Source organism: Typopeltis vanoorti, chromosome 12 (assembly GCF_054136105.1).
Source record: "Typopeltis vanoorti isolate ZY-2024b chromosome 12, IOZ_Tvanoo_1.0, whole genome shotgun sequence".
Classification (NCBI taxonomy): domain Eukaryota; kingdom Metazoa; phylum Arthropoda; class Arachnida; order Uropygi; family Thelyphonidae; genus Typopeltis; species Typopeltis vanoorti.
This window is the reverse complement of record NC_143560.1, coordinates 128,167,484-128,192,406: the sequence shown is the minus strand read 5'-3', so window position 1 is coordinate 128,192,406 and position 24,923 is coordinate 128,167,484. Positions and strand designations below refer to the sequence as shown.

The following is a 24,923-nucleotide window of genomic DNA, read 5'->3' as shown; positions in this document are numbered from 1 at the left end:
GAGAGACTACATAAGATTACTGTAAATAAACCTGTAACTATGTTTGGGAGGGGAGTGGTTGGAGTATAGGTTTTTTTTTTTTTTTTTCCATTCCATTAGGGATTATAGCTATTGGCTAAATGTTACATATGAAGTCAAGCTCAACACAGTGAGGGTATGAGAACAAATTAATTTTTGTCTTGTTAAAGCTTCTATGACATACAACAGAGAGGCATAGTGACAAAACCACTGACAGATGAAGCTACCTGTGCAGGTTTCCCAAAGAATGAAAAACATAGACCTAACAGTGACACAATCAGAGTAGCTAAGGAAGAGCAGACTGTAATTGCTTTCTTTTTCTAAAACAAGGTGAATCCTAGGCTTCAACCATTAATCAAAATGACACCAAATGACTTTTTCAATACATGGTAGGAAAGGAGAGAGAGAGAGAGAGAGAACAAGGGATCACCCATGGAAATTGTTTAAGTATAATTAGCAAAAAATATAGTCTAGGGATTATAATTTTGCTAACTGTTTTTTTTTTTTTTTTTCAGTTAAATAATATAGTCCCTAAACTATATTTTGGCAAAAGGTTGTTATGAATGCTTTGTGAATAAATTCAAGAAGAGGTATAAGTATTCTACAGACAGCAGTTAGAGTGGACCTCCTATGATGAATGCCTCCACAGAGATGACTGAGAAAATAATCATTTTACACATACACACAAAAAAATAAAATAAAATAAAATAGAATAAATAAGAGCATATACAAACGAAAACTAAACCTATTAATACAATGCAGACAGCAATAAACTTTGTATTTTATTTTTTTTATTAAGGCTGGTAGTAGACTAAAATTTTATTTTTAATTATTTTATTAGTATTATTAACATCTGACCTCTTAGAGTCAGTCTTTTTGAAAAGTACACACTATCACACACAAAGCTCATCCAACCATGCCTTAAACTGATTCAATGTGTCTACATTCACAACACACTCAGGCAATGCATTCCACTCACCAACCCCTCTCCATGCAAAGAACTTTTTCCTCACTCCTTTGCTCATATCCTCCTTATACTATTTCCACGGATGGCCCCACTTCTCCCATTCTCCGAAAAATTCTTTCCATGTTATACATGGTAACAGCCCCCTAACCAAATCATGTGTCTCAATCATATCCCGTTCCTCCTATTCATGAGGCTTTGCAAATTACATTCTTTCAATGTCTTCATATTCCGCATTCCAAAGATCAGTTACCACATTTGCAAATCTTCTCTAGAACTGTTTCTAACATATCCTTGTCAATATTGTGCACAGATTTTGTCACCTGGTTTTCATAATCTATGAAGCATGACCAAGGCCTTATACAATGGTATATCACAACTTCTATTTATGCATATCAAGGTCCTCCACATCACTGCCATTATTTGATGCGAAGATCCACAACTTGTGCAATGTGGTCCCTGAATTTCAGGACCTTGTCCACTACCACTCCCAGATCTCTCATCTCCTTTACCTCCTTAAGTTTCCCACCAAGTGTATATTTTGCACCCCATCATTGCTTACCAAATTTCAAACCTTACACTTTGCAACATTGGACTGACAGTTCCACTTACCTGTCTATTCATACAATCTATTCAAGTCCTTCCCAAAGGCCATAACACCTGCTTGCCTCTGCATTGTTCACCCCAATTTTACATCACCTGCAAACAGTGCATATGCCAGATAAACCCATCCTAATCTCATTTATATACAAACTGAACAACAATGGCCCCAATACAGAACCCTGTGACACACCACTAGTGATTTCCATGATACTGCACTCCCATATACAACTTTCTGATAGCTGACAACTACTCACCGATCCAACTCTATAGTCTGTTATCCATTTGCATCCATTTCAATTTATTTAACAGCTTATCGTGTGGCAGTCTATCAAAAGCTTTTGCAAAATCTAAGTATACCAATGTATATAACTTTCCTTGTCTAATACATTTGTCACCCTGTTATGGGTATATAGGTTAGTAAAATATGTTCTCCCTTTAACAAACCCGTGCTGACAATCACAAAGAATATTGCTGTTATTAACCTGTTTCTGGTTAATCTCTCACTAATCTCTCCAACAGCTTAACTGCCACTCTAGATATACAGATTGGCCTATAATTTGTAGCCAATCTTATGGCCACTTTCATGCAGTGGAACAATTTTACCTTCTTTCCATTCTCTTGGGACATGTAATGTTCAAGTTTCAAAATTTTGTGGACGAAGATATCCTATATAAATTATCAAGAACCTCTGCACCTCAGTTAACTCATTTTTAAGTTAATTGGTCTGATAAGTATTAGTCAAGTTTCCTCCTGGAAACTCATAGTGTTTCACATCCTGTAAAATATGAAAGATTTCAGAATGCAGTCATCCCTTGACTTAAGTCCGCTCGAGTTATGCCCGTGATCTCATAAAGGAATAAATAACATTTTCAACTATACTTTCAAACAAGACGCAAGCATAAAGTAAAAAAGGTTTCTATTTAGCAAATATGCATCATGCACAGTGGCAACAGCGCATTCAGCGGCAACCTCCCTCAGCAGTTAGCAATCGGCACATCTTCAACAGTTCCTCTGTTGATTTTGTGTTTGAGAAATAGGTTATTTGTATATTTATTGTTAAATATTTTGCAATGTTTTGCACAACATGGCCCCTACATGCCCAATCAAAAAACCTAGTGAAGAATCACAGAAAAAGAGGCGAGCAATTGATATTGAAACAAAGTTGCCAGTTATAAAACAACATGAAGCTAGCAGGCCTGTCAATATGATCGCATGACTTCGGATGGTCTCATTCTACAGTGATGAGGGATAAAATTATACAGGCTGTGAAAGGATCTGTTTCCTTTAAATAGAAGATAGTGACAAAGCAACAAAAGATCCTATTGATGATATGGAAAAGCTACTTGCATCATGGATAAAGAACCTGAACAAAAAGCACATACTCATTAGCAGTAGGACCATAACAGCTAAGGCACTAAGTCTCAACATGTTGAGGGAGAAAGGAGGGCCCGATTATGACTACATATTCGCCGCTTCTTCCGGTTGGTTCATAAGATTCAAGCGGTGTTTTGTGCTGTATAATGTGCAAATGTATGGTGAATCTGCACGTGCTGATGGAGAAGGCTGCCAAGGAGTTTGTGGAGAAATTGGATAAAATTATTACGGAGGAAAATTATTTGCCACAGCAAATATTTAATATGGAAGAGACCTTGTTTTGGAAAAAAAAAATGCCCGCGTGGACATTCATCAACAAAAAGCTAAAATCTATGCCTGGTTGCAAAGCTTTTAAAGACCGTATTACGATTCTGTTAGAGTATAATGTAGCTGGATATAAACTGAAATCATTTGTGATATGGCACAGTGAGAATCCACAAGCCTTCAAAAACATTAGGAAGCATACTCTTCCAGTTCATTATCAGAAGTGGGCCTAGTAATGAGAAGTCGTAGATGGCTCAACAATTGTTTGAGGATGCCTTAATCAACTGTTATGTGTATGAAATGGAATGCAATTGTGTGAAAGAAAATTCTACATTTTCTTTCACACAATTACACCTATATGCAATAAAGAACACAAAAGACATATTAAATATAACAATTTTGGTGAAGCAGGCCTCTCAGATCACGTGCTCAACACCCTACACCAAACTGATTGGAAAAGTACCTGCTCTTTACATCATACAAAAACCTGGTATGAAAGAAAATTTAAAGAAGCCTGTGAAATTCTGATTAACCACCCTAATCTCAACAATAATGGTGGCATAAAAATTTCAAGAATTTTGATGGCACATATTCAGCCCACTTAGTATCTAGCATACTTTAGGAAACTATTCCACACCAATTGGTTGAAATTTATATGTATAATCACATTTTTAAATATATATATATATATATATAAAACTGCCCAACTCTTAGTTTTGTAACCTAATAGATAATAATAATAGTACTCTAGCTTTGATGTAGTAAAGGTTTTTTTCTTCACCAGGTCAGGCCAGTAATTCTGGTAATGGTTGGTCAGTAACTTTAGCAAACTATGTAGATTGTAGTGCAGCTTGTTTCTTTGTATATATTGTGTATGCTCCAAAGGATGACCTTGATATGAAGGGTGAAACGTCGAGTGTTGATTTTAGTTTATATTAAACTAAAGTTTTACTCTATAACGCTGTAGTTGTCTCCATAATTTTTAAAAATGTATCAGAATAAATTATGGCAATAATGAAGAGGGTACATACATAAGCAAAAAGGTTATGATACCTTTGATAAGGCTTTGATTATGGACTACTCTGCACAGTAGTCCATATATGGACTACTGTGCAGAGATTTGGTTGCCTGGTTTTTTTTTTTTTTAGGTGGGGGGGGGATGAGAATGTATTAGAGAGGGTCCCAAAGAAGGTTTATGGAATGTCAGATATGAGGAGAGATTGAAGAAATGCAATTAACACAGCCTTGTGAATAAAAGAAGTGATTATGATTGAGACATAAGTTGGTGAGAGGTTATTACTAGAATAATATGGAGGAAATTTTTCATAGAGTAGATGAAGGCAAAGGCAGAACTAGAGGCTCTCCCTAGAAGCTGAATAAGAAGGATGTGAGAAATGGAGTGAGCAGCAAGTTCTTTGCATGAGAGTGATTGGAGAGTGGAATGCATTACCTGATAGTGTGGTGAGTGCAGAAATTGAATGGTTTAAGGCATAGTTCGATGATCTTTTCATGAGAGAGAGAGTATGGACCTCCTGCAATGAGTCCTCTGACTCCATGGAGGCCAGATACTAATTATTATTATTACATAACACCTCCAGGGAGTCGAAAGACTCATCGAGGGAGGGCACCTACACCACAAATCTCCACCACAACCACCAACTACTTTCATCATCTATACCAATGCCATCTACCGCTGACCACCACTACTAGTATTTTCACATACAACACAAACATCCATGCCCATGGCAGGATTCAAACCTGCAGCCTTTTGGCTGGCGAGTGGATATGCTAACCACTTAGCCAACCAGGCTGGCAAAAAGACACATCAGCACTCTAGAACTTCCTGGTAGCAGTTTTCATTCATGTGTTGTTTGACATTATAAGAAATGCCAAGTGGAATGATCTTTATGATTTCTACAATTTATTTTTATGCAGAATTATTTTTTCCAAGCTTCTAAGCCAAACATATGCAATGAATGAATCACCGGAGCAATTCATATAGGTAAAGAAACATTCAATTCTCACTGCACTTTAAATCCCTCCCCCCCATCTAACTTTTGTTTGAAAGCTTTTCAAGAAAAGAATACAGCATATAACGATTTGCTTTCAGTGATGTCCCAAAATGCTTGTACTAGAGCTTGAATAAGTCAAATGCAAAAATTATTAAAACAAAACTGATTTCGAATGGTCAAAATAACGAAACTTGCAGCATGTCCATATGGCAGTCAGGCTTTCTAGTCCCTTTCCAATACCAGAGGCAGGAATTTTTTCCCCCCCAACTTGCTTTTAGCTCTTTTGTACTCTACCAGCTCTATTGCAGTGCCACAAATCTCCTAGCTTCTTACATTTTCTCCAATTCTTGAAGAGATCAGAAGAATTTTGTCCATTCTAGATATAAAATGTCTTCTGGTCCTCATGGTACTCCTCCAATTGTTCCGAACCCTTATACTCTAAAGCCGACTGATATTTTATGTCACCATTTTTTATATTCTGTTATTCCACTGGTATTTAGCCTGGAAATTAGACTATATTCTACCCATTAGTGTTATGCTTTTCACTTCAATTGCATTAACTGGACTTTGATGCTACCTGAAAATCTCTTTACTAATAAATGACTGCAAGAACAGTCAAACCTTTGCAATATGTCCCCTGAAATTCAGGGGACATATTGCAAAGGTGGTGAAGGTAATACAGAGGATTGTTGCAATACTGAGAAGGATGCTGACCTACAGAGATAAAAGAGTTATCATTCCATTGTATAAGACCCTCATCAGACCACACTTAAACTACTGTTCTCAGATTTGGTCCCCAGAATTTGAAGGGGATAAATTAACTGTGGAAAGGGTACAGAGATACAGAGACAGATAACAAAGATGGTTTTAGGTTTGTACAATGTTAGTTAAGAGGATCGGCTGAGGGAATGTGGACTGCAGAGTTTGGTAAATAGAAGAAGGAGTGATATGATTGAGACTTTTGGGCTGTTGAGAGGTGGTTCTAGGGTTGACGCTGGGGAGTTCTTTCGCTTGGTTGAACAGTGGGAAGGAGCGATGACAAAGGGCCATCCCTGGAAGTTACAAAAGGAAGCTGTGAAAAAGAGGGTGAAGAGTGGTTTCTTTGCATGGAGGATCGTTGAACCGTGGAATGCATTGCCTGATAGAGTGGTGAGAGCAAGAATGGTCAATGAGTTTAGGGAGTGGTATGATAGACTGTGTTTCCTAGGAAGGACCTCCCGCAATGAGGCGACTCCATGGAGGCCTGAATAATAATAATAAATAATGGATTTTGTCATTGCTGATTAGTAGGGACCTCTTTGGACAAATTGTTAATACTCAAGCTATTAATGCCTCTCAGGCATTAATATTAATGTCCACAATTCCAACTGGCTCCCCTTCTCTAACACTACAGATCAAGATAATATATATAGATCTATATCTATCTATCTATCTATCTATATATATATAATTCACCTTAGCAGACTGGAAGTGTCTAATTATAGACCAGTTTGTGTGTCATCAGTAGTTAAGATCTTGGAGAAAGTAGTGAGTGAGTATACAGCATTGGGCAGATGAGGGTAATGTTATCTGTGAGAGTCAACATGGATGTGTGAAAGGGCGCTCTTGTTTTAGCAATATGCTAGCCTTTTATAATAATGTTACAAGAACATTAGATGAGGGAAAGGCATATACTGCAATTTTCTTAGACTTAACAAAGGCATTTGACAGGGTGCCACATGATAAGATGATATTTAAGTTGCAGCACATGGGTCTGGATGTCAGATTGGCCAACTGGATTCAGGATTGGCTGTCTGATAGGTATTAGAAAGTTGTGTATGGTGGAGCAGTTTCAAGGAGGCAGAGGGTTACAAGTGGGGTCCCACAAGGCTCAGTACTAGGACCTATATTGTTTAACCTTTATATCAATGACATTGCCAGTGGATTGCAAGGGGATATTCAGTTGTTTGTGGATGATGCGAAGCTGGGAAGGATTATTAGTAATAGTGCAGATGTGGTAGCCCTGCAAGAGGATTTGAATAAGCTAGATAGATGGGAAAAAGGGGGGTGTCAGTTTAATGCAGCAAAATGTAAGGTCTTGAGGTTTGGGAAACATCAATAGGATGCTGCATACTCTATGGGAGGAGTTATACTGGAGGAAGTAGGGGAGACAAGAGATCTGGGATTGATGATTGATAGAAACCTGAAGTTTAAGGGACATATTGCAAAGGTGGAGAAGGTAACACAGAGGAATGCTGCAATTATGAGAAGAACACTGACCTGCAGAGATAAGAGGGTTATCATTCCGTTGTATAAGTCTCTGATCAGACCACACTTGGACTATTGTTCTCAGATTTAATCCCCAGGATTTGAAAGGGATAAATTAACTGTGGAAAGGATACAAAGACGGATGACGAAGATAGTTTCAGGACTGCACAAGGATAGTTATGAGGATCGGCTGAGGGAACGTGGACTGCAGAGTTTGGTGGATAGGAGAGGTGATATGATTGAGACTGGGGAGTTCTTTCGCTTGGTTGAACAGTGGGAAGGAGTGATGACAAGAGGCCATCCCTGGAAGTTACGAAAGAAAACTGTGAGCAAGAGGGTGAGGAGTGGTTTCTTTGCGTGGAGGGTGGTTGAACCGTGGAATGCATTGCCTGATGGAGTGGTGACACTGAGAACAGTCAATGAGTTTAAGGAGTGGTATGATAGACTTTGTGTTTCTTGGGGGGGGGCTCCCCTCGATGAGTCTTGACAGACTTTATGTTCTTAGGAAGGACCTCCCACGATGAGTCTTTTGACTCCATGGAGGCCTGAATAATAATAATAATAATTATTATAACTGATATTTTGATGTAACATACTCCAACAAGAGTATGAGCATGTAACCTCTATGCCTGACTACAGAGACCCAAAAACCGGTTAACTCTGTACATAAGATTGTTGTTTACAATAAAAAACAAAACAAAATATCTATATCTATATATATATATATATATATACACACACACACACACATAGCATAATAGAATGACATTAACACATAGTATTAACTCCTGCTGGGACTGTGATTTTCTAATTCATGTTAAAAATAAGGTGAACTCACAAAGGTCAGGTTTAAAAACACAACTGGACAAACACTAAGAATATTAAGTCTGCTCTTTTGTTAGACCTGAACTTATCAATCTCAGGTCATACAAAGCTTATCAGAAGCACTACATTTAAGCACTACAACCAAGTATACATAGTGGAAAAGTTCAAGTTATAATGGCATCCTAAGGAGAATGCTCTGAGGCTAAGAAGAGAGAGACAGAGGATTTTTTATATGAATAAGAAATCCTTTGCCCCTGAGAAGGCATAGACAAAGAATAGCTGCAATAAATGGTAGTAGCATATGCTATGACTACTACCATTTATTGCAGCTATTCAATGCTATTTATTGCAGCTATTCAAGACAGATGCTGAACATTCTCTCCATCAGTTGAAACTGAGCTAACTTGAACATATGTGACACTATTTATTATAAATTTATTCCAAATTTATTATAAACAATATTATAATCTTCAAAGTGTGGAAAGGATGGAAAAATATGTTTTTGAGAGAACACAAATTAGATTTAAAACAGCCAAGGCACTATAGAAATAAAACCATAAATCACTTTTTGTTGTATTTAAATGTGATATTCAGTAATAAATGCAACATCAAAATTTTTGTTCTGCCGTGCTGATTGTTTTGTAACTGAAATGAAGAGAGAAACCACCAATGGAAGATGCATGAAAGGAACACAAATGGATTATGAATTAGGGAAGTATGTTGAAATAACTGGCATTGACAAGATGTTCAATAATGAAACAGGAAAAGGAATGCTAAATAATAACTATAAAATATTATATTTGGGCAACAGTAAATTAGAAGAAGTAGAAGCAGAAATAGAAGACACTCAATCAGGTTTTCAAAAAGACAAAAGATACAAGAGAAGAAATTTTTAATTTGAAAATGTTATGTGAAAGAAGCCTTGATAACCAGAAAAGCACATATCTTTGTTTTATTGATTACACCAAAGCATTTGATTCAATAGATCACAAATTAATACATATCCTACAGAATAATGAGTTAAAAGGAAAATATCTACGTATAATTACAAATATATACTGCAATCAAATGGCCTCAATAAGATATAAAAATGCATATTCTGACAACTTTGAAATCAAAAAAGGAGTAAGACAAGGATGTGTCTTATCACCCTTACTGTACAATATACATATATAGTGAGCAAGTTTTTAAAAATATTTCAGAACTGAAGGGTGTAAAATTCAGAGGTAGTAACTTCAAAAACTTCAGGTATGCAGATGACACAGTCCTTATAGCTGAATCTGATCTTCAAAACTTAGTCACAGAAATTTACAACAGAAACTTAGACATGGGATTAATTATTAACCTAAAGAAAACAAAGTGCATGATTATATCAAAAGAACCAATAAATAAGAAACTAAACATAACTGTTAACAAAAAGAAAATTTAACAGGTTGTCTTTTATATATTTGGGACAAATGTTTACAGACAGAGGAAATTCCCTTAAAGAAATAAAAGGAAGAATAGATATAGCAAGAAAATCCTTTATTGATATGAAAACTGTTCTAACATCCAGAGACATTAATATAGACACAAGAAAACGATTTAAAAAAAAAAAATGCTATATCTGGTCAAGTCTTCTCTACAACAGTGAAACTTGGACTCTAAATAAAGAAGCAGAGAAAAAATTAGAAGCTTTCAAAATGTGAACCATCAGAAGAATGTTGAAAATACCATGAACAGAGAAAATGAAAAACAAAGATGTTTTAAAGAAGACAAAAATGAAAAGAACATTAATGAAAATAATTAAAGAATGAAAACTTAAATATTTTGGACATCTAACTAGACAAGAAGGCATTCAGAAATTAATATTAGAAGGGAAACTGGATGGAAAAAGAGGGAGAGGTAGACCCAGGAGAATGTGGTTTGAAGACATTAACAACGACTGGCTTGAATTATCTTAAATGTTCCAGAGCAGCTAAAGAAAGAAAAAAGTTTCATGACATGGTTGCCAGCCTCCTTCTAGGGGATGACACTTGAAGAAATGAGAGGAATGAAAGAATAGCTATAGTATCCAACACAAAGCACAAAAAGAAATTTCTTGCATGGAATGCAATTAGGAGTCCCCCACAGGTTCTAATAGAGAAGATATAAAGGAATTTTTCAAGTCATTAGAGAGGACAGCTGACAAAGAAAATAGAAAGCTAGTTCTTATTGGAGATCTAAACAATAAAGCAGGAAAAGAATCACACACAAAAATATTTTGGAAATACTTAGGAGGAAAAAAAAAGGAGTAATAATAATAGTAAGAAGCCGCAGGATTTCTGTTTAAGACATTGGTTAGTCATTACTAACAGCATGTTCCAACATAAAAAAAATGTGCAGGACATAAGAAATTAAAAGTCTTGACTATGTTATGCTTGAGAATTATATCTTCAGGATTTAACTATCAAGATTATGACCACATATTGTTGTATCAGGATACAACAGTATACAGTAGATTTGAAATACAAAATAATCACTTTTTTTTTTCAGTTGAATAAAAATGAGTATTATATTGGAAAAAAAACATATATGAAAGTTTTGAAAGGAATCAAATTTGAGCAGTTTTCAGAGATGAGCTGTAGAGGTTATATTTGCTATGTATGGGGGAATTACTTTGAAAGACTAAATGGGATAAGCAGTGACAGAAGTTGTAAAAAATATTCAAGGAAATTGCAATCAAGAGTACATAAATATTTGATGTTGAAAAAGCCATTAGAATCTGAAATATAAAAAAAGGCAGCTGAGTGGTGATATTTGAACACAAATATGTAGGTATAAGAATTTTACAGTAGATATATTATTATTATTCCTGACACCTCCAAGGAGTCCTAAGACTCATCGCTGGAGGACACCTACAACTGTCTCAACCACTACACCTACGAATCATCTCCATCAACTGCCCACCTCCACCACCACCACAACTAGTATTCTATGTCTGTAAATTGCACGTGTTCTGAAGGACCGATTTGTCTATATACTGTATAATTCTTAGGTATAAGAAATTCTCATTATACCAACTTATAAAAAAAAAAAAAAAAGATAAGTAAATGTCAGAATTAAAGGAAATGACTTAGTGTTCCAAGAAAGATTTATGTAAGTATACTTAAAAATTGTGAAAGAGAAATCTGGCCAAAGATTGATTTTCTGGATCACATTTTTACGTAAATAATGCAGGATCTAAATTTAAGGTTTAGAACTGAAAAATACACCAAGAAAGAAAAAAAAGCTATTAAACAAAGGAACATTATACAAAGCAATAAGAAATCTGAAGTTAGAAAGAACAAAAGTTATAAAAGAAGATGATTTGATGCAAAATTAAGTGCAAGACAAGAAAGTATGCCATCTCCACTGTTATTATCATCTATATAAATCATGTTATGAAGAAAGGGGCACTAAAGCATAATGATAAGAGATGGTCAACTTAGACTTTATGTCCTACTCTAAAATAAATTTAGTACAAGACTTCATGATTAAGAAATTTACAAAAGAGGCATAAACATGGAAATATCAACTGCATAATGGAAAATCTACAGAATAAAACTATTACAGCTATTCAAGCACAAGTTTTTGTGAATATTGCAAATTAAAGATAGAAACAGATAGCAGAACAAACAAAGTGGTATTCTAGAGAGCCAATTGAATAATTTATATGGAATAAGGGAAAAATTAACCAAATCACAAAACCAGCAGTAGATGGTATTCAAACCAAATTTAACTTACAGATCTGATAGCTGGGATAGTAATAAAATAACTGATCAAAGACAAAGAGATCCCAGATATGAGAGTTATAAAAAAAATTATGTGAGAACAGTTGACATCAATGACAGAATTATTAAAAATGAAGATATTATAAAGGAACTTGACAATGTAACATTCAAGAATATGTGAGCAGAGATAACCTAAGGCGGTATGGTCTAGTCACTTGAATGAGGAAAGATTAGAAAAAGGTGTTTGATGGCAATCAAAAAAGATGGGAAGAAAGATAAAGGTGAATTGACTTTTATATACAAATAAAGAGGACTAATGGAAAAATGTATGATCTGACAAATTTAATTTGAAAAAATTGTTCATATGAAGCTAGTGATAATGCAAACTTAATTATGCACGACTATCATAATATCCTCTACATCCCTTGGAGATACATGGTAAATATTTGACTGCATGGAGTAAAAGGATGATTTTCCTTCCGAAACATTTAATTTATATTTTAAATTTAGAATCAGAATGCTTATAAATATATCAGCATTATCTTAACCCTAGAGCTGGTCAAAACTAAAACTACAATCTTAAGTCATGTAACTCACATTTTGCTACTACTATCTGCTAGTTGAAACTCTTAGAACCTCCAAACTTGTGAAACAGCTATTTCTTAATTCCTTGTGCTTTGCAGATGTTTATTAAAACTGCAACAATCAAACTTAGGAGTATTCATTGCCCCAGTAAAATATCTCAGCATTATCTTTACCCTGCAGATTAGCAGCAGCTCGATTAATATTTCTTAGTACTTGGGTACACCATTGCAAATTGGTGAAGACACTATCACAATTACCTAATATTTACCCTAAAGGGTGTACAAAATACTACAATAGTACTACACAATGTTACATTATCAGCTTTGTATACCGTAAATAATAAACAAATAAAAAAAACAATAAAATTTGTCAAATTAACCTGTATTTATGAAGTCAACAATACTATCAGATATTGGATACAGAGACTTTTGATCAATAAGTATAATAATAAAATAAACTGGGTTTTATTTAGTCATAAATAAAAGATAATGAATAAAACAAAGATAATGAAACCTACTGGTTTTGCCACTAATACTTATGGGTTCTTCTGGGTTAAAAATAAATGCAATAAGGCAAAAATGAATTATAACATTACTAAAAAAAAATCAAACCACAGAAGAAACCATAAGCTGAAGGGAACCATATAGAATGTGGGAGGTGGCATGAGTTAGTTTTGTGCAGCACTATGTGCTGATAGTTGACTGAAAAAATGAAGTCTAATTAATATTCAGGAGAAAAGAGATCTAAGTTCCAGGACTTCATCTATGGAAAGATCTGATAAGTGATTTCCAAATATCACATAGGATTAATCCTTGGTGCTTATTAAGTGTGTATTTTGTGAAAAGATGACTGTAGTCGATTCTTTGATGTTGTGAGCAGTAAAGTTGTTTCCTATGTAAGACATGGAATGTTTATTTGACATTTTCCATAAATAAACTGGCACACGGAAGAGACAGGGAGAAGCCCATTGCAAGGTCAGAAAGCTGTTTGTAAATTTTTCCATTCCATCTAAAATAATTTCCGTGGAAGCAGTGATTGAAAAGTTGAAAGGTATCAGGAGAAAAGAGATCTAAGTTCCAGGACTTCATCTACAGGAACATTGGTGAACAAAGAAACAATATCTAGACTAGCTAGAATGTCTGTTGGCACCATGGAAAATTCAATAGTTTCTGAACAAAGTGTTCAGAGTTCTTTATGTAGAAGTCCATATATCAGATGTGATTCTTTAGTAGATGAGTAAGATGCTTAGATAAAAGATATGTCTTCTCAAGTATCTTCTCTCTCTCTCCAGGAGATTGACTACCATACGTCTTCCATGTCCTATTCTGCAACTCTTGAGCTATCTGAGAGATAGCTCCATTCTTCTATATTTTTCATCCACTCTAGTCTTTTTCTTCCTCTCCTTCTCTTTCCCTCAACACTTCCTTCAAGAAGTGTATTTTGTAGGCAATCGAGTCTAAGAATATGTCCAAAATAGCTCACTTTTCTTTTTTAATTTCTTTTTTATCAGGCTTCTTTCACCTACCATCTCTAGTACCTCTTCATTTGAAAGACAAATTGTCTTTCCATCATCATGATAAGAGGGGAAAAAAGAAAATATCATGGAAAGACAAATTGTCTTCATCTTTCTATGATATCCTCTTAATTGTTTGCAGCATCCGCATTTCCAAAGCCTCCAGTTTTTTCATACTGATATGTAGGTGTATGTAGGGGAACTAATAACATCTACAATCAGCCTAAGAGGAATACCTACATTGTGTACCATACAGTCATGGAGTTAAAAAGATGCATTAGTATATTAAGGAAAGTTTTAACTTTGCAATCATGGGTAAATACAATCCTAAATTTAAGGAAGAACATGCAAATTATCGAAGCTGACAAAGATTTCACTCTTGCTTTCAGATTCTTCCACTTATGCTACAGACCATGACTACTCGGACAAATCATTAAAAAAACAATCTCGCATGCGGCATTCTTACCTGGTCTACAGATCTCAAGTAAAGAGTTGAAATCAATGACCCCTTTAACACATATATATAGTCTTGATTCAAGGGGTGAAGAGACATGAAGAGATATCAAGAATAAGGAATTTACATGGAATTATATGGCAGGTGTTTATAATAATCTTAGAAATCTGCTTGGCAAAGTTCTGCTAATGGAAGAATTAGAAGGGCAAGATATCGTTGCATGGGAGCTTGTGAAGAAATATTTACTGGCAGTAATGGCAAGTTGTATGCCTTGAGTGAGAAAGAGAACATGATTTAGTGTAAAGTAGATATCAAACTGGAACTGCAGATGAAAAAGAGGTCATGGAAAAAGTATAAAAGAATAGAGCAGTTGCATGAAGAACACAAGCCTTAGGTTAGGAAAGTAACTTGAATAAGAGAAGAGATTAGTCCTGAGATTCAAGAAAAATCCCAGGGAAATCTTTCATTATGTAGCCACTAAGAGAAGATATGATTGTAGAAAAATAATACAAGTAAACGACAATGGGAGCAGCGTGACTGATGTAAAAATTGTCATGGATTTCTTTATGACCACTTTACTGGGGTATTTCATCCTGGAAACATAGGTTCTATTACTAGAGGGATGGGGAAGGTTCATTTAGAAGTGCATGAGGAGAGTGTTGCAAATGCTAAGTGGGATTTTGCCATGTTTTAAAAGAATGTGCTCAGGTACTGACCACTCCATTGCTTTTTAATGAAAGTCTGGCTATGGGAAAGGTGCCCAAGGAGTGGAACAAGAGTAAGATTGTTTGACAATTCCATTCTACCACCACCTTATAAGACCAGTTTGTATTTCATCTGTAGTTAAAATTTTGGAGAAAATAGTGAGGGATCATATACAGCATTGGACAGATGACGCAATGTTATCTGTGAGTATCGGCATAGATTTGTTATCGGGTGCTTTTGTTTTAGTAATATGATTGCCTCTTATAATACAACAAGAGCAGTTGATAAGGGAAAAACATATGCTTTTTTTAAATTTATTTTTTAAACAAAAGTATTTGACAGGGTGCTTCATGATAATCTGATAATTAAGTTGCAGCATATGGGTTTATTTTCAGGTTAATAAATTGGATTGGGACTGGCTGTCTGATTAAGTAAGTATTAAGGAAGCAAAAGGTTATAAGTGGGGGTTCCACAGGGCTCAGTACTAAGACCTATATTATTGTATCTTTATATCAATGATATCATCAATGGATTGCAAAGAAATATTTAGTTGTTTGCAGTATATGAAGCTGGGAAGAGTAACTAGTAATAGTGCCAATGTGATAGCTCAGGAAGATTTCAATAAGCTGGATAGATGGGTAATTAATGAATGAGGATGTCAGTTTATTGAAACTAAATTTGCTGGCCTGGTTGGCCGAGTGGTTAGCATATCTGCTCTCCAGCCAAAAGGCTGAAGATTTGAATCCTGCCGTGGGCATGGATGTTTGTAATTTTCTGCAGAAATACTAGTGGTGAGTGCGTGAGTTAGCCTAGTGGCTGTGCACTTCACAACCATATGCCTGGGGAAGGAGTGTCCTAGTTTCATCGTTGATGTCAGGAGCTGGAGGATCTTCCTCAGCCATAGCCAAGTTAGCCAGTCTTGGGCACGATCAGTAGGATTTTTTCCCCAGTTTATCCTAGGGTTTTTCATCCCACAAAGCAGGCAAACTGGCCTTGAGACCTCAACACTACAGGACATAGGATACACAGGGACGTAGGGCTGACCACCTTATCCCGTGAACGGATGAGGTCCGATGATTAATAAACCCTCAACACTGCAAGGTAAAAGAGGGCAAAAGGAAAATGAGATGAGATACTAGTGGCAGGCAGTAGTTATGGTTGGTTATAGTTGGTGGATTGAGACAGAGTTGTAGAGTAAGTGCCCTCCCTTGATCAGTCTTTGGACTCCCTGGAGGTGTCACGAAATAATAATAATAATGTTTTGAAGTTTGGGATCGATTGACGGGAGGCTATATACACTCTTGACAGAACTATACTAAAGGTGGAGGATGCAGGAATCTTGGTGTGATAATGGATAGAAACTAAGTTTAGAGGACATATTGCAAAGGTGGTGAGAGCAACACAGAGAGAAAGAGATGCTGTAATACTGAGAAAGATGCTGACCACAAGCTAGAGAAAAATGTTTATTCCATTGTATAAAGTCCTGATTAGACTGCATCTAGATTACTGTGCTTATATTTGGTCACCAGGATTTGAAGGGAATAAATTAACCTTGGAGAGGGTGTAGAAACAGATAACAGAAATGGATAAGAACTATACAATGTTAGTTATGAGGAAAGACTAAGGCATTTAGACCAAAGTTTGATAGAAGAAAGAGGCAATCTATTTAAGACATTTAAACTGCTGAGAAGTAGTTACAAGTTTAATACTGAGATCTTTCATATGGCAGAACAAGGGGAGAGAGCAAGGACAAGGGACCATCCATGAAAGTTACAAACGAAAGTAGCAAGAGAGAGGGTGAGGAGTGGTCTTATTGCATGGAATGTGGTTTGACCATGGAATGCATTGCCTAATGGTCACAAAGTTCATCACAGGGCTTCCCACGTTGAGTGTTTTAACTCCATTATGACCCTTGTGAGGTCATGAATAATAATAGTAAAATCATTTCTAAATAGCACTAAGAATCAATTTGCGTAGCTCTTGTTCTTACCCTATTTCCTTTGAAACACCTGTTTCATTAATCTTTCCTCTCCCATTCTGTTTAAGACCTGTATCAGCAGTTCATTCTTAAAGGCTAATGATGTCAAGTTCCTTTGTAATATCTCTATTTTTAATGATTTTGCCATTGATACCATTTGTTTTCACTCTGATAATTTTTTCAGATATACTTTTATATCTGTCCTTTCTAGTCTGATCAATTGTTTTATTCAAAAACTCTCAAGTTCATAATATCAGTTTATACATCTTACAGTTTTGCTCTCTCTCTCTTATTCCTTTTCTTCTTATTCAGCACTCTCCTCACTATACCAACTTTGCTTGTATTATTTATGTTTCATCTTTAATTTGCTATCTTCACTAAAACTTGTGCCTTGCTCTCTCCCCTAGTTCCATTGATATTTTCCATGTTCCTACTTTTTTCGAGTTTCATCTTTCTGTTACAGCTTTTCAAACTAACTTCATTACAGCAGTTATAAAACGTGTTTATAAATGTTCATATTACTATTATTTCTAGGCTTCTGTGGGATAAGACAACTCATCACAGGAAGCTAAACTCACAGACCACAATACACATACCTTAAAAACATTCAATGATTGAACATTCACCACCACTCTGGCAAACACATTAAGCAAAAATTCTTTTCGCTTCTTACTAATTCTTGTAGAGTTTCCAGGAATGGCTTCTCATTCTACCACTACTTGATTAGACTGATATTGCATAGTAACAGGTAGTTACCATGCAATATCTGCACGAAACAGATCTGCACAGTGAAATCAAGATGTAGATGAGCAGTCTTATACAGTGAAATCATTACTTCTTTATCCCTGCTTGTCAGTGTTTTTAATACTGCAGCAGATTACAACTTTTTATTATTACCTACCACTTCCAAAGAGTCATTGTGCAAGGGCACTACTCCACTACACACAACTCACTGTCCCTATAACTTAATCTTCCAACTACACAAAACAGCACTACCACATCAATACACAATGGCATCTACCACCATTAACACATGATGTCTACTGCCCAACACTATTTTTTTTTCTGTAGTTGTGTGTTCGTTGGCTGATTTGTCTTTGACTTGATCAATTTATCAATATCTTTGTCTTGACTAATTCCTCAACGTGTCCCCTGAACTTCAGTTCCTTATCACACCAGCACTACTAGATTTCTTGCTTTCTCCACTTCCTGAAACAAAAACTGTGCTACAATAAAATATATATCCTTCCATCTTCTCTGAACAAAGTACATAACTATATTTCACATGTTAAAAGTGTGCTGAAAGTTTTTCCACTTGGTTATATTATAAATTAAAGATACCAAGAAATTATATACTTGGTACCAAGAGTTGCCCCAGTTCTGAAAATACTTCAGGTGCAAACTTCATTTGCTTACACTTGGATAAAGGATTAAATCAAGTATATAATTTCTTGGTATCATTAATTTATGTTAAAAGTGTCTTAAACACCAATTTCTTGAAATTCTTCTTCCCAATTTAGCATAAGCAAACAACTGAATCACCTCTCCAATGAATTATATTATCAATATAATTAATAGAGTAAATGGCTGTCAGAGAACAAAACATTGCAGTAGCCCACTTATTACATTTTCACTGAGAGGCATTGCATCCTCATGCACCACTCAGTGGCTGCTATATACAACTATTTCTAAATGATTGACTACTGACCATCTTCATCCAACTCAATTTCAGTGATGGTTTCTTGGTGTAGTATTTATAAACTGTCTGCAAAATCAAAAATTATAAGTGTCTCCCTATTATAAACTTTAACCAGGTTACTAAAACAAGACTTCTCCTTAACAGAACTATGCTGCTCTCTAGAAAGATGTTTATTCTAAGCAATCCAAGCTTGTATTCTATCTGAAATCATCCTCTAATAACTTCATCACAACACCTGATATACAAATTAGCTTATAACTTGATATCACTGACTTTGCAATGGCACTTTTCATCCTCCTTCCACTCTTCTGAGATCATTTCTGTTTGACTTGGTTGTTCACCAGATAAAGCAAAAGAAATGTCAGCTCTTTTTACGTATTATTTATATATATGTGACAATATCTCATCTAATCCAATAGCCTTATTAAAAAGAAGCTCATTTAAAATTTTAAAACACTTCACCTTCCCAAATTACCAATATCTCCCTCTTTTCCATTACTCAACATTTGAAATACAAGGAAAAAATACACACGGGACATTTCCATTTCCATGTATGGCCTCAGCAATCTTGCAGCTTAAGTCAGTGTTACATATTCACCTGCAGAATTCCCTAGAATTTCATTGTGATGCATCAGCTAATCTTTTCAAGGTAATTTCTCCCTCCTCACTACTCTCATCACCTGCTAACCCTGTGCCTTCTAATCCTTGTACTACTGAGATTTACCCCATTCTTTATATCTCCTCAATTGTAATCTCTTAATCCCATGTTCCATAACTCTTGTTAACCCTAGTATACCTGGTTATCCAGCTTTGATCCCAGGTATATTATTATTCTTTCCATGCTGTTAACTAAGAACCAACCACGAAACCTGAAAAAACTTAAGTTGCTGTCCAATACCAGAGGAGCATAAGGAAAATTTCTGTTTGAAATGAAAATAATAAATGGAGAATTAGTAAAGAATTGTATAATGTAAACGTTTTCGGCAGTATTTTGATGAGGCAAACAGTTGCAGGTCAAACAAGGTTTGACTTGATTATATTTTAAAATCTCTATCCAAAACTCAGAGTACATGTTTAAATGTCAATCTGCCCTCTAAAGTAAAATATATTCATATATCCTAAAGATGCAGGATAGCAATCATTTACTACAGTAATGCCATATATGTCAAATGTGGGGCAAAAATGTATGGAATGTTAAAATGTTTTTAAATATGTAATTAAATAATAAATTCAGTATTATAAAAAAAAATCATCCCCCTCAATATAATGTTTCAGCAGTAATTTTCATGAATGTTTAAAATTTTCACTCTGTATTCAATGTTCAGTGTTTTACATAAAAGAATCCTAGCCAATTTTGTGCAACATTTTATAGATTCTTGAGAATAAATTGACTTCAATTTCATATAGTGAAATGGCACTGTAAAATAGGTTAAATAATTCTTATTCATTAAGGTAAAAATTTCAAAATATTCCTCTGTGGTACACAAATTTATTTTCAAATGTCACATATCAGAATTCTCGAAACAATACAGCATTTTTGAATACTTTTATCAATTAAGAACATTTCAAAAAAACAATCTTTTTTTTATGCTTACATTTAAGTCATGATATTTACTCAGTCAGTTAATGGTGTTACTGCATTAGTAAAAGTAACTAACATATGGTGAATTATTTTGTCCAATATATAGGCAAAAAAAAAAAAAAAAAAGAGTTTTTTTTTTTCATGCTGAAAGCATTTTGCATATTCAATTCAGATGCTCAAAAGTTTCTTTTTATAAATATGAAGTAATTTTTTGCTTTTCTTTTAAAAAAAAATAACTGCTAAGCATACCAGATTTTATCCAGTAAGATCAATTTAGATGTGCTAACAAGATTAAAATAATCAGTGCATTCCAGTTTTCTTATTTGAAAAATATGTATATAAAACAACAGTGTCTAAGAGGTGGAAAAATATAGCCAGATTAAGGGAGTTGGATTAATTGACTAGTTAAAATATACATAGTGCTCATAATATATCTGAGATATCTCCTAGAACTGTTTAGGACATGTTTAGCATATTAGCTAACTAGGATATTATGTGTGAATTATGTTACACACATGCATACGCTTGTTGGTGGTTTTGACTGCATTCTAATATGCATCCAAAATTTCTTTTACATCAACTTGAATGTCACACACTCATTTGCAGAATTCATGTCCGTCAATGATACGGACATAATGCCAAAACCTTCCAAGATCATCTAATAATAACTTCCGAAAAATGGCAGCTGAACTTTTTCTCCACTTCGTTTTCTGTAAAACATAGAAGTGCACAGTTTATCACAAAACATTGCTCCATTGTAAAAAAATTCTACCTTACTGAAAGCAATATCATAAAACATTGACTGCATTTTGTTCAAATAACAGGTGTCTAAAAACGAAAGCTAAGGATCCATTAAATTTTTTAAAAATATTAAATTTATTAAGGGCCTTTCACGAAAAATTCAATTCATTAATCCAAATTAAAGACATGTATAATGATGCTGAAGTAGCCTTTTTTTTTGTTACTGTATTGAAGTTCAGCATTACAATTTTTTAGTCATCAAAAATAAAACTATAAATAAATCCCTCAAGGAAAAACTAATTATGTATAGGGTATGTAAATGGTATCATTTGCTAAAAAACATTATCTTTAGCAAATTATTATCTTCCAAGTTATGTTTTTATTTAACATTCACCCGATCACTAGAATAAAACTTCCCATTATCTGTACACAAATAAATACAGAGACTGGTGAATTTTTAACACAGTTTGTAAAACGTCTTCTCAGCAAAGTGTATTCTCCTCCCTTTCTGAGTAAACGTGTGTAAGCCTAAGGATAAAGATTATTGCTAGACTTAGTTCAACTTCCCCGAGGTTAACAGCCAGCTGTCCCAACTACTACCATATCCATAATGTTCGATGACGATTGATATTAGTTACGATTTTCATTCTGTAATTTCACGTCAATAAGCACTGCGTGCGATTATTATGTGGTTATCTGATAAAAAGCTATACACATCTTACTTTGCTTGAATAACTTTAAATGCTGTAAAACACTTACTCGAGAACCTACTTAACGCTCACAATCACTATACGAAGGTAAACTGTCAACACAGGACGCAAGTAAATTTTTTAGTTGCCTGCGCACTTATCTACGCATGTCCAGGAACATGGATCTTCAACATAAAAGTGCTTCTGTATTATTGAAATATTAAACAAAAACACCCAGCTTTGTCATCATTTACTTCACTATTTCAGCTTTGATTATCTTTAATCCCTAAATATCGTTACCATATATATATATATATATATATATATATATATATATATATATATATATATATGTTATGGATTTAACGGGTTTATTAACAAAGAAATATATGTTTACACGTGGTGATATGTACATCCACAACTATCGGTGGAATCTAGGTCGAAACGAAGGTAGAATACGTGCCCGAAATGAGCCCCTTGCCTTTCAAGACAGGTTTCATAGCGCATGCGAAGGTTCTCTGATATCTTGCAGAACAAGGGTTGGGACATCTGCTGGACATAACGTGTTATTTTATCCCTTAAGTGCATCAAGGTTTGAAGGCTGGTCATGATGAAGTATCCATTCCTTTAACATGCTACAAACGAAGGCATCAAGAGATGCGAGATCAGGAGTGAAAGAGTAAAGAAAACTCATCATTGGCCTATTGAAAAATAAAAGGGGTCAGAATGCCTCTCAGGTGGGGTGAGGGGTATGACAGCGAGGTTGAGGTGGAGTGAGGGGTAGAGGAATAGGAGAGGTAAGGAATGGGATTGGAAGGGTGGGTGGATAGGAGGGAAGAAGAAGAAAAATAGGCCTCAGCTAATAATTCTCATCTAACAAGCTCAGAGCACTCAGATGTTTAACTCTTTCACCCTCAGCCTCACAGGTCTTCTGGACAACCCTGGGGTAACCAGAGCCTGGGTGATCAACCCAATTTGGGTCAACCACCTAGAGTTGGCCTTCCCTGACCAGGTTCGCATCCAAGTTATCCCCCATGGAAGACCTAGGACCAAAACTAATATGCCATTATTGATCCTATAGTAAGAGCAGTATGAACTTCAGCGCTCATTCTCTTAGATTGCATAGGATCGGAGGAGAGCACCAGATGTTCTTGCATTTCTGCTCAACTAGTCTCTTTTTCGATCATCAGGAAACGTCATGTAGCCCCATAGAAAAACAATACAGCACGATCCGAGAGAGATCTCTGTCCAGCTCAGAGGATTGCTGTTGTTAGTATGTGTTTTCCTCACCTTCCAGATATAATACTTGATCTCATTGATCACAAATATTAGTAACCTCTTCGTGTTGTTTGTTGGTGGTATGAACTGCAGGAAGATGACTTGGTCCTGTGTTAAGGATGGATGAGGAGCATGTCGCTTAGCCTCCTCCAGATGTTATGTGAGACTGGGCAATGATAGAAGGCATGCTCCACATTGTCCACACTTGGGCAGAAGAAACAGAAGGGGTTCCAGGTGTTGTGGAACAACCAGATGTTGAAATTGACTGGAAGGCTGTGATATGTTATCCTTCATTCCAGGTCCTTTCGTCAGCTGAAGAGGTGACTGAAGAGGATGTTGCTGTTGCCGGTCCCTTGAACTGGAACTTCGGTGCGAAAATGGTCAAAGATGGCATTGTACCATTTTTTGCTGTTGGGGATGTCTATACCTGAAGAGTGAAGTTTGCTGTAAAGTCTGGCAAAGCTGGTTGTAGTATTCTGCCTTGGATCCTTGGTGAGCTGGAATTTCAAAGAGAGGAAGCTTGGAACCCAAGTAATACCAAACAAGATAACTGCTAAGATGGTTAGATTGCAGTATCCTGTTCAGATGGAATGTGGTATTATCACTTATCATATTTTGAGAAATGGGAGACCAAATTCCCTTCACTTCCCTGGAGGATAAAGAGTCTTAGTATGCACTTCCAGGCATAAGTTGTCCCAGAAGAACTTTAAGTTTTCCTTTAGAGCCAGCTCTCTTGATGTTCCCAGATATCTATAATGTTGACAACATATGGTACACTGGGCACACTTTATTATTAATGTGGCCTGGGCAGGAAAGTGACAGGGGTTCGATTTTCTAGTCCTTGAGGCTGTCGACGATCTTGGCGATGAGATGATCTTCGTCGACTCCAGGCTGCACCATAAATGGTACCCCTAAGATGGTAATGGGGTCTTCCTAAGGAAGACCCCATTAACATCCCACTAGACTTTAACATCCCACTAGACTCAGTGGGATGTTAACTATTCCCAACTCTACGTCTTTAGCTGAGTTTTGTCAGGATTGGATTTTAGTCCTGACACTGAATCGCTCCAGGATCTTGAAAAGATTCCTAATGGAGTCATTGTCCCTAAGAGTATCAGCCATGTCATCTGCATAGGCTGTTATTTTGGGCTCCTCCGTGGTGAGCGGAAATCGTATTCCTCTGATGGCACGAGAGTTGTTTACGGCCTATACAAAGGGCTCGAGGACCAGAGCAAAAGAAAGGGGGAGAGGAAACATCCTTGTTCGACTCCTTTTTGGATGGTAATGGGATCAGATGAGTATCCATTAATTTGGAGGTGGGTGGAGCTGTTGTTGTAGCCTTCATGGAGAATGGAAAGGAAGCCCCTACTGATGCCGTCTTGAAGGATGTAGAACAAATATGAGTGTCAGACGCTGTCAAACGCTCGATTGAAATCAATTGAAAGCAATGCCATTGGATGTTTCTTGATAGATACCACACAGAGCAGATCTCTGATGAGGTACAGATTAAATTCTATCGATCTGTCTGGGATACGATACACTTGGATGCTGTTGATGATATATTACATCTCTGCTTCGAGTCTGTTGTTAATGACTCGGGCCAGGATCTTGTGGTCGGTGTTGGAAAGACTAATTGGACGCTAGTTCTTGATCAGCGAGAG

General features: G+C 35.8%; 1 protein-coding gene across 3 annotated transcripts in view; it reads right to left on the bottom strand.

The window, feature by feature from the left end:
- LOC150101220 (uncharacterized) overlaps positions 1–22,105 on the bottom strand; it is a 530,669-nt gene extending 508,564 nt beyond the window's left edge. For 2 of the 3 annotated variants that reach the window (XR_016549128.1, XM_090401188.1), the window contains exon 1: positions 22,055–22,105. The gene's annotated coding sequence lies outside the window, so the exon portion shown is untranslated. Of the gene's footprint in view, positions 1–22,017 lie in introns of all 3 variants that reach the window. The other variant, XM_090401189.1, reaches the window with a different exon arrangement.
- Between the last annotated feature and the right edge of the window lie 2,818 nt (positions 22,106–24,923).